A 12309-nucleotide genomic window follows, 5' to 3' on the forward strand; every position below is an offset into this window, starting at 1 on the left:
GTTTTGTTTACTATATTAAATATAGCAGTATTTAAACAGTCCAGTGACGACAGTGGCATTTGTTGAGTTAAATTGAATGAATTCAGTAAGTTGTATTTTCTATCTTAAGTATTACAACAAGATACAAATCTAGTAATATCGTACTTACTACATTACCTGGAAGTGTTGACACAGTACAGTATCACTGTTACACATTTTTAACCCTTAAGTAAATTTTTAACTCAAATTGTCAAAGATCTGGCTGTGTTATCCACATTCTTTTGTCTGTAATGTAATTCTTATATCTGCATAGTTGAATTACGTTGTTTGTTGCACTGTTTTGTTTTTATTTCGCCAAGAACGACAGTCAACAACAACAGCTAAATCTGTTGAGAGATTGTTTTTCTTCTTTCTAACCATTGTTTGGAATTACTTCATATTTGATCATAAATGATAAGATATTCTCCGAACAGTGACAGTATAATCTGTTATTTCAACCATTATGTAAGAATTTACCTTCTTAATCCAGATTCTGAACTGTTGTTATAATTTAAGAGATTATGGAAGGGGTAATAGCCTGTTGTGTATTGCTTGATTTCAAGATGATGTCGTTGCTGTGGTGTGTCTTTTGTAATAGTTGTGAAATTTGTGTGAGGTGTGTGTTTCTGGCTAGAATTCGTGAGAAAGTTATACTGTAAATGTCAGCACCAAGGGGTTAACTTAGCTGATCGTCCAAAAGATTGGTGAGTCTAGAATTTATTAGAAAATCATACTCCAAGTAGCGGTATGAAGGGATTAGCTTAACTGGCCATCAGAAACATTGGTGAGACAAGAAATCTGCCATTTTTATCTTTAGACGTAATTTCATGAGATTGTGCACATTCATAAAAACTTAAAACGACGTGTAGCTTGCTCTCTGATTACTACCTTGTTTCACTAGTTAGGATATGTGTCTGGTTATGAAGCCATAAGATAAGATGCTATGTCTGATCATAGGGTAATGTATTGTATTATCGTGTAACTCATAAATTAATATGTTGACTGACCGTCCAACTCGTAAATAATTTGCTGTGTCTAAACATGTATACCATAACATAACGCGCCATGTCTGACCATGTAGCCAAGTAAATAACATGTTATGTTTGAACCAAGTAACCAAGTGAATAATATGTTATGTTTGACCATATTGCCACAGTGAATATAAGATTCGTGATGATATGTAGTACAGTCACATGTTAATTACTAGTGGTATAATCCGTTAACATGAAACATAATAAAGTTCAAGGATGTTAAGATCACGTTTTTATTATATACATGTATAATCTAACGTTGTCTTTATACGGTAAGCTTTAGAGTATTACACTTTAGGGCCACTCCTTTTTTTCTGTCGTGCATATTGAAATTACTTCATCTTAGCCATAAAACAACAGAATCCTGAAAAAATGAAATTATTTTCAAACCCTTCCCTACTACATGGATAAACAATACTCATATAACGTCCTTCAAATAATGAATATAAGGATTCACTTCTTCTCTGCTATAGGATGGATAAAAAGAGCATTTTCCAAACAACAAGTTCAGTCATTGACTTTGAAAATATCGAGCCCACCTCGTTAACGTCTTCACAAACTTGCCTCAAATGATTAGGCACGAAAGTGTACATCTTTACCCACAGTACAAAGTGATCATGTCCATCCTTGTTGGTAGAGTGATCTGTGAAACTGGGGTATCTTGGTTCGCATTCTGTTACCGTGCTTTAGGAGCCGTCGGTGCGTTATAAAAGTGCGGTCAGACTCCATTATTTAACGATAGTGACATTGACTAGCTCCAATGAAAATACAACTAATTGGTACCAGAAAAGGCAAGTCTGCACGAATAATCCGCAGCTTCGTCAACGTGGAATACGGCTCCTACTTAATTAAGGTTCGTTATTAACTTATTGCAACTTCTGAACAAACTCCCTAAGTTTGGTTGAACAGACTTATTCAAGGTTGAACCGTAACAAAACAACCCACTAAGTTCGGTTAAAAACTTCTGCAAATCTGAGTCCAGGAACCCAGACAAAACACCCCACTGAGTTCGGTTAAACGGAATTCTACAAAGCTGAACCCAGACAAAACAACCCCTTGAATTTGACTGAACATAGTTCTGGATTGAAGGCTAAATAAAGTCAGTCTGAGGGCATCTCGATAGATAAATCAGTGTTGTCTTTAGATGTGTAAAACTAGCTGTTTTTCTACGTTACTAATAGCACATATCGTACAATATTTAGCAAACATGGCTACATCTTTTAAAACAGTAAGTTCACTTGTGAGTTATCAACAGCAGATGAATTATATCTTACGAATATGTCTGCATCTTTTAAGTTCTATTACATAGTTAAACACTTTACTGTTTTAAAAATGGTTTTTTGAAAATAAAATATTTCAGTAGAGATAATCATTGGAGAAGTCTGAATTGTGGGATAAACAGTAAGTATTGTTTATAGTTTAGGAAGTAAGTATTTTTTGTTGGATAGATGGTAAGTATTGTTTATAGTTTAAGAAGTAAGTGTTGTTTGTGGGATAGACAGCAAGTATTATTTGTGGATTAGACAATTACAAGTTAAATTCTTTATAAGTAAGATAGACCAGGACAACTGTACCCAGTGGTTCATTATGGGTTTTGTTTTCTCCATTGTCTTTTTTACATTACGTTATTCTTTTTGTTGATCCTGTAATAACAAAATAAAATAACTCATTTTTAAAGGTTGAAGCTAACCAAGACTGACGTGGCACACATTGACAGGATATTTATGGCCAAAACTCGGAAGGTCATGGTAATGAATAGCTTTTAGCATACTGGGAAGACTGTAAAGTTGAGGGAAAGAAAAACAATTTTTGTATCATTACAAATTATAATCCGACTAAGGCTTTAGGCTTTCCGTGGTACACGATTTAAGAGGGTTGAACTTACTACATTATAATGCTAAAATGATGGCAATCAAGCTAGTGATAAACAATGGTTATATATGAGATATTGAGAAAGAATAATAAGCAGGTTGTTGACGTAGGTTATCAAGTATGTGATAAACAAGAGTGAATTATTAAGCAAGAGTTGAGTTATAAACAAGAGTTTTATCAGGTAACTAACACGGTTTGTGAAGTAGGTTGTAAATAGGAGTTACCAAACAATGAGTAAACAAGGGTTATCAAACACATGATAAACAACAGTTACCAAACACATGGTAAACACGGATTATCAAACACATGATAAACAAGGGTTATCAAACAATGAGTAAACAAGGGTTATCAAACACATGATAAACAACAGTTACCAAACACATGGTAAACACGGATTATGAAACACATGATGAACAAGGGTTATCAAACACATGATAAACAAGGGTTATCAAACACATGATAAACAAGGGTTATCAAACACATGATAAACAAGAGTTACCAAACACACGGTATACACGGATTATGAAACACATGATAAACAAGGGTTATCAAACACATGATAAACAAGAGTTACCAAGCACACGGTATACACGGATTATCAAACACATGATAAACAAGGGTTATCAAACACATGATAAACAAGAGTTACCAAGCACACGGTAAACACGGATTATGAAACACATGATAAACAAGAGTTACCAAGCACACGGTAAACACGGATTATGAAACACATGATAAACAAGAGTTACCAAGCACACGGTAAACACGGAATATGAAACACATGATAAACAAGGGTTATCAAACACATGATAAACATAAGTTACCAAGCACACGGTAAACACGGATTATGAAACACATGATAAACAAGGGTTATCAAACACATGATAAACAAGAGTTACCAAACACACGGTATACACGGATTATGAAACACATGATAAACAAGGGTTATCAAACACATGATAAACAAGAGTTACCAAACACACGGTATACACGGATTATGAAACACATGATAAACAAGGGTTATCAAACACATGATAAACAAGAGTTACCAAGCACACGGTAAATACGGATTATGAAACACATGATAAACAAGGGTTATCAAACACATGATAAACAAGAGTTACCAAACACACGGTATACACGGATTATGAAACACATGATAAACAAGGGTTATCAAACACATGATAAACAAGAGTTACCAAGCACACGGTAAACACGGATTATGAAACACATGATAAACAAGGGTTATCAAACACATGATAAACAAGAGTTACCAAACACACGGTAAACACGGAATATGAAACACATGATAAACAAGGGTTATCAAACACATGATAAACATAAGTTACCAAGCACACGGTAAACACGGATTATGAAACACATGATAAACAAGGGTTATCAAACACATGATAAACAAGAGTTACCAAGCACACGGTAAACAAGGGTTACGAAACACATGATAAACAAGAGTTATCAAAAAACGATAAACAGACGTTTTCAGAACTTAGGTTTTTGGCTCACTGGTTCCGGTTTTCTTTCTTATTTTGTAAATGGACGAACCTAATTATACATATCTCTCTTGTTAAAATTCTGAAGTCAATTCCCCTCGGAGGATATACTACAGAGATGTCATTATCTAATTTTGCACCACAACGAAATTCTCGCGTTGTGCTAGTTCCACCTAAACAGAATTGAATACAGTAAGATTTTATTTAAAACTATGATTGTTTTATTTAAACACAAAATCACAACTAAAACAATTAGTTGTCTTCTGAAACACCGTGTGTAGTTTGTTTTCACTTTTGTACTAATTATCTTGACCTGAGTTGACCTATAATACTGTTTATTTATCTTGACATTTGGACATTAGCAGTCACTAAGTGTCTGGAGACAAGATTTATGTTTACAGTGTTCGGAGACCAAATTAACGTTAAAAAATGTCTAGTGACAAGATTATCCTTTAAAGTATCTGGATACAAAATTATCGTTTAAACTGTTTGGAGACAAAATTAACGTTTAAATATGTGGAGATAAATTTAATGTTTAAAGTGTCTGGAGACAAGATTAATGTTTAAGTTTCTCGAGTTTATTAGCTTGAAAAAATCCCTGTTTTAATTTTGTCATAACCAATCGACATTAAAACATAACTGTAAATTGAGGTTTTGTTTCATGTAATGGCGATAATCGACGTCGTGCTCTGTGAACAAAGAAAAACAACGTGATAATTATGCTATTTTGAGAATTAACTTTTACATATTTAATGGACAAAGAGTCAAGGTGACTGGTACGTTTGCTTTTTGTTTATTTCAGAGTTTCTCGCCAAGGGGCCCGGCATGACCAGGTGGGTTAAGTCGTTCAACTCGTAATCTGAGGGTTGCGAGGTTGTATTCCGGTCACACCAAATATGCTCGCCCTTGCAGCTGTGGAGGCATTATAACGTGACGGTCAATCCTACTATTCGTTGGTAAAAGAGTAACCCAAAAGTTGGCGGTGGGTGATGATGACTAGGTGCCTTCCCTCTAGTCTTACACTACTAAATTAGGGACGGATAGCACAGATAGCCCTCGTGTAGCTTTGCGTGAAATTCAAAAACAAACAAACTTTCTCGCCAAGGTTAAAAGTACTATCTCTGCACAGCTGTCTTTGATGTTGAAGAGAGTAGAGGGAAGGCAGCTTGGTCAACAACGCCACCGTTAGCCCTTGAGTTACTCGTTCTTGTACAGATGTTTGGCCGTCACGTTTGACATCACATTTAAAGTTCGAAGAGTTTTTGTGGTAACGGGTCGCGAACCATAAACCCTCGGACTCACAATCCGAGCGCAATAATAGCTACGCCACACCCCGGCTGTCGTTTCATTCGTGCTTTATCAGTAACTCTGGACAAAAGTAAGTTACTATATAAATCAGAACTGAAAAGGAACACAAACTAAAGAAGTCGACTCTGTATAACATTGAAACCGAAACTTGTAGTGATATAATTTATCACTTGGTTATATTCGATATTAACAATGTTTTCAGTGTATTCAATAGATGTTAGGCCTGGCATGGCCTAGCGCGTTAAGGCGTGCGCTTCGTAATCTGAGGGTCGCGGGTTCGCGCCCGAGTCGCGCCAAACATGCTCGCTCTCCCAGCCGTGGGGGCGTTATAATGTGACGGTCAATCCCACTTTTCGGTAGTAAAAGAGTAGCCCAAGAGTTGGCGGTGGGTGGTGATGACTAGCTGCCTTCCTTCTAGTCTTACACTGCTAAATTAGGGACGGCTAGCACAGATAGCCCTCGAGTAGCTTTGTGCGAAATTCCAAAACCAAACCAATCAATAGATGTCATCGGGCACAAAACATCAATTAATGATTTTCACGTGAACTGAAGTAAATAAATATTCGTTTGTCATAACTTAGTTCACTGTGGTTCTTGGAAATCATTATTAGACATCTTTTAGTTACAAAAAAGGGAACTTTTGTCATAAAACTTGGTATAATTATTTTGGTAAGTTAAATCTTAACGCTGCTCTTTAATTCGAAAATAAAAAAATTGTAGCGTATTTATTGTTAATAGAGTTCTAGAATGCACAAATATTCTCTCGTTCATGGTTCGTGGATTTATTACTACGGCTTTTGTTGTTTGTGTTTTTCTCTCCCTCCTCACGATACATTGGAGCCTGCTAACCATCCTCGTGTCGAGGGTAGGCTCGATTCAATCAATGAAAGTGTGCCAGAGTAAACTCCATCAATCACAAGGTCACGTGGTATTGAAACTGCTCTCTCCTGTTCCTTCTCAGCGAATAGTGTGAAGGCATATGAAGAATAACAGTAGAATTTTCATCATTTAGAACGAAATAAAGTCAACATTCAATAGAGCATATTTAATATTAGACTGTCTCTAGTTTTAACACGAAAAAGTATTTACTTAATAATAAAAATAATTATAAGTAGTAACATAAAGATCTGAACGTATTAACGAAACTAAACACTTGATTTAATGCGAAAAACAGCTGTAGATATCAATGGTTATAATCTCCGTGAATCTATTGATGTAATGTAATAAACATAATTTTAAATAAGGATAAAGGTTCAGAGGGAAATGCTCTTAATAGATGGTGTGAAATTCATCACTTTCGAGTTCAACTGAGCCTAGCGTGACTCTAATGGTCAGCGTGACTGGTCTGTGAATTCATGGCCTATTGCAATCAAATCAGACTTTTTCTTTTTGGGAATGTAGATGCACTATAAGAGACAAGTAAGAGTAACCCAAGAGTTGGCTGTGGTTGCTATTCATTAGTTACATTCCCTCTGAACCACCAGTCTAAGATCACGACAGGTAGCATTTACTCTAGCTTCGCATGAAAATTCCACAACAAGCATCTAATCTCAGCTTCCAACACAAGCTGACTATCATATCTATACAAGTAACATATAATCTCAGCTTCCAACACAAGCTGACTATCATATCTATACAAGTAACATCTAATCTCAGCTTCCAACACAAGCTGACTATCATGTCTATACAAGTAACACCTTAAACACAGCTTAAACCACAAGCTTACTATCATGTCTATACAAGTAACATCTTAATCTCAACTTACACCACAAGCTGACTATCATATCTATACAAGTAACACCTTAAACACAGCTTAAACCACAAGCTTACTATCATGTCTATACAAGTAACATCTTAATCTCAACTTACACCACAAGCTGACTATCATATCTATACCAGTAATATCTTAAACTCAGCTTACTCCACAAGCTGACTGTCATATCTATACCACTAAGATCTTTAGCTCAGCTTACACACAAGCTGACCATCATATCTATACAAGTAGCATTATCATCTCGAAATATCACTTCTGCTGACCACAGAATTTCAGGATAAAAAATTCAGTTAATCAGTCATATCAAAAAATTACTTTTTATCAATCTTAACCCTCGAATTTCTTACTTGATTTTATAACGTTCACATGCTTAAGAAATTCAGATATTGAATAGTTTTATTTTTCTGTTAGAACTAACCACGTAATTGTGTGGAGTCAATTATAAAGTACATAGAACCCCTAGCAACAACTGAAAGGAGTCATTGGAATATTTATAACATTTTAGTTTGAACACTTTTTTTGTAACTCGTGTGTTATTAGTGGCTCGATAATTATCCGTCATGGACGCACAAGATATTGGGGAACATATGTTGTCAGGAAAGTTTATTGATAAACGGGCCTTATCAGAAATTCTAGGATTAATTATCTGTTGTAATAACCAGTACTGATACCAGTGTCGGACTATGGTTCGATAAGGCCCCACTCAAATAGATTGTAGGAAGCTCACCTATCGGTGCATATTATACTAATTAAATTTGATTGAAACGAATGGAAGTTTTCCAAAATATGCTTAACAAAATTAGGAAATTTATTTCTACTTTATCTATGTAATATAGTTATTGTTTTCTTCTTATTTTTACCTATTAACAGTATTTCAAATGAAAGTGTTAAAATGTTTCACAAATCCTAATCGGTAAATACACTGTTTTTCATAATTAATGACACAACTTTCTGTTACTAACTCATGCAGAATATTACACACATCATTGTTTTTTATGCCTCCTCATACGATCAGAGATGTCATTGAATATTTACTTTTCTTTCATATCCATTTTATGATGTCTGTCTTTCTATTTAAGTCAGTAACGGACACTAACTGACTGTAATAGATATCAAAAGGATATGACCACTAACTGTAAAATGTCTATAACCCCTTGTCAATCTGTCGAAAACGCTTTTGTTTTCCTTTTTTAATAATTCGCAACAATATACGTCGTCGCTCAGCAACAGAACTATCATCCGGGCATTCTTAGGCCAACTATGCTTACAAGTTTTATGGCATTGAGTTGCAGCAAAAAGGAAAATAAAATCTATGAAGTAGTGTTTCAGTAAACCTTTACGTTTACGTTTAGACCTAATGCTTAAGTTAGATTACAAATGGGTCTACTATTTCTATCTTAAAAAGTCAGTGTTTAAAAATTAAGTGTTAATTAATAAATAAATCTTATTTTCGTATTTTACACATATATTATCATCTTGGCCTTAAAACATGAAGAAAAAATAACGTTTATAACTAACAAATATATTTTGTTCTTTATATTGTCGAAAGAGTTGAACATTTATGTTAAAATGTTCGCGCTATGTGAAAAGGCTTAAGAGTGCTATTTAAGTCTCTTTCAAAGTGCTCAAGTACTTTTATTCACGATAACACTTCATTTATCTGCGTAGTTATTTACTACAAACGTGTTGGTAAAAGAATTTCTTCGAGGCTGGTAAAATAAGTGAAGAATAAATGCATTTTGAAGGTGCAGAAAAATTCATTTTACTTTCGTTAATCATCCAATAATTATTCTTGTCATTTTTAACTGGCTTTTATACTAGTATAATATAAAAATTATGTATGTGAATTTTTTAATGAATAGCGTTTTAATTATAGTATATAAATGCCTAGTGTGTGTGTGTGTGTGTTTTTTTAAATCATAATAGGAAATTTAACTCATAATTAAGCAGAGTCTCTAAATCGGGGTGGGCCCTACACCAAAACGTATTGTGCGTCTGTTTTAATCCGGCACTGACCATTATAAACCTGCACTTTTTCAAATAATCTGTACTGTTTTAAATCTGCATTTGTTTTAATAACCCGTGTTTGCTCTAATAACCTGTACCATTAAAAATATGTTTCTGTTTATTTGTTTTCACAACCTGCACCGCTGCAGTTTTGTTTTTGTGGTTAATTTGTTCTGGTTAGTTTTAACGTCAGTTTTGAAACTGTGCAACAAAAATTTCTTGTGTTATACCCTTACACTGTCGTATTCCTCATTCAGCAACGTCTGTCGGATCCCCCTCCTCTCAATACAGCTCTCTTTGTTAAGTACCTCGTTTTGCTTCTCCGTGTTCAGGTCATTTCCTTTAGTTGATTCTGAACAACAAAATCTCAAGGTCAGTTTCTCAGGTAGTTTCCTGGAGGGAGGATCTGTGAATATGAAAATATTTGTTTCATTAAGTTCCTTCCTAATATAATTCATATTCAGCAGCATGTTACTTTAAATGGTGTATTTTTAAATAAAACGTAGCATTCTTAGTGATCTGAGATGATGAAATGTGAACAGAGATACTTGAAAGAGTATAATCCTGGAAGATAGCAAAAACCCTTTCGAAAATTGAGATAGAACATTTCATCTTGAATCAACTGTTTGATCTTTCGAGCTCTTGTTCTTTTCCTTCTCCTCTGTAGTAAAACGTCAGTTGTTATAACACAACTTCCTTTCTTCTTTAGTAAAACGTCAGTTGTTATAACACAACTTCCTTTCTTCTTTAGTAAAACGTCAGTTGTTATAACACAACTTCCTTTCTTCTTTAGTAAAACGTCATTTGTTATAACACAACTTCCTTTCTTTTTTAGTAAAACGTCAGTTGTTATAACACAACTTCCTTTCTTCTTTAGTAAAACGTCAGTTGTTATAACACAACTTCCTTTCTTCTTTAGTAAAACGTCATTTGTTATAACACAACTTCCTTTCTTTTTAGTAAAACGTCAGTTGTTATAACACAACTTCCTTTCTTTTTAGTAAAACGTCAGTTGTTATAACACAACTTCCTTTCTTCTTTAGTAAAACGTCAGTTGTTATAACACAACTTCCTTTCTTCTTTAGTAAAACGTCATTTGTTATAACACAACTTCCTTTCTTTTTAGTAAAACGTCAGTTGTTATAACACAACTTCCTTCTTTAGTAAAACGTCAGTTGTTATAACACAACTTCCTTTTTTCTTTAGTAAAACGTCAGTTATTATAACACAACTTCCCTCACTGTTTGAACATGTTAGATTTAACAGTGACTGTAGAGCTATTTTGAGCTTCTTTGCTTCCTTCCTTGAAGAACTGAAATTTTCTTTTTTATCCCAAGTGATTTTCCAGCAAAATTTGGCGTAGCTGTATATGTTCGACTGAAGTAGTGACATCTGATATCTTTTTGAACTCAATGTGACGTTCAATGACTACTCATATTTTATGACACTATCTTTCCGAAACATTACACTTTAAACAAAAGATCCGATAAATGGAGCTTCAAATAAGCTCTTGGTCGAATAGCACATTATTGTCCTGCAGAGGTGAGCTTGATTTAGGTGAACAAGCTGCTACTTAGCCCAGTTAAAGATAATCAGTTCTGTTTGGCTGGAAGTTCGCTCGAGGTACCTACCGCCAAGACTTAAATGGAAGGATCTTCTAATCCACATTATTTTAATAAAAGTAACCCGAGGCAACAACCACAAGACAAGACAGCTCTTCAGGCTTCTTACACCTACACAGAATAGATATTGTCCACAGACATTTCTGCTTGCTACTAATAGCACTAAAGATTCTCTCTTCCAATGGTTAGTGATTCTTTTACCCATTATATTCTCAAGATATCTCGTCATCACAAATTACTTCTCTTACCCATTGTCATACTTTAATAATCACGATCAAAACTTACTATTCAATGGGACAACAATATCACACGGCTCTGCAATGTACTTGTTGCTTTCTCTCTGTTTTGTCAGTTTAAAATTAAGGAAGACTACGCGCAGATTTGCACGTGACTCTGAAAACCAAAACTACGAGTATACTTTGAGTGCATTAACAAAGAAACAACAACAACCAGGGCCTGACATGGCCAGATGGTTAGGTGGTTAATCATTTAATTATTATTGTTTTTAATCACTGTGAAAGAAAAGAATAAAGTGTGTAATATTTTGTTCAGTTGCCCTTATGGTTTGTTAAAGAATGGTTTTAAAACTGTAGAGGCTTTTGCTTGTAAAATATCATTATATGAAAAAATATTTATCTGAGAATGTTGTTGTTTTGAACTTAGCACAAAGCTGCACAATGGGCTGTTTGTGTTCTGCCCATCACGGGTATCGAAACCTACTTTCTAGCGTTGTAAGTCCGCAGACACGTCACTGTACCACTGGGGATCCTTTGGAAACTTACATTACGTACTCTTGTAAAACAAACAGATTGGGAGCATACGTAAAACGAAAGTGCTTATAGTAATAAAGGTAAGCAGTGAATTGTTAAAATTGTTTTGCAGCACAAGTATATATTTTCGTTGGTAGTAGTTCAACATAATACTACAGAAATAAAACAAGTGATTATCTTAGTGACTATTTTTCGTTAAGTTAAGTGTCTTTTTTTTCCCCCCCACACTAAGTCTAATGTAATAACGCCACATAAAACTGTAAATACAAGACCCACATTTTACTGTGAACATTTAACATTCTAAGATATTTATTAAATGTAGCATTACAGTACATAATAGATACAACTCATATTTTACATTCTAACATACCACACACTTAAATTATCAATATCTTTAGA

General features: G+C 34.5%; 1 long non-coding RNA gene across 2 annotated transcripts in view; it reads left to right on the top strand.

Annotated features, from left to right (window-relative positions):
* LOC143235407 (uncharacterized) overlaps positions 1–12309 on the top strand; it is a 262811-nt gene that overhangs the window by 63719 nt on the left and 186783 nt on the right. The gene's annotated exons all lie outside the window — the stretch shown is intronic.

This window comes from Tachypleus tridentatus, chromosome 12 (assembly GCF_004210375.1).
Source record: "Tachypleus tridentatus isolate NWPU-2018 chromosome 12, ASM421037v1, whole genome shotgun sequence".
Classification (NCBI taxonomy): Eukaryota; Metazoa; Arthropoda; class Merostomata; order Xiphosura; family Limulidae; genus Tachypleus; species Tachypleus tridentatus.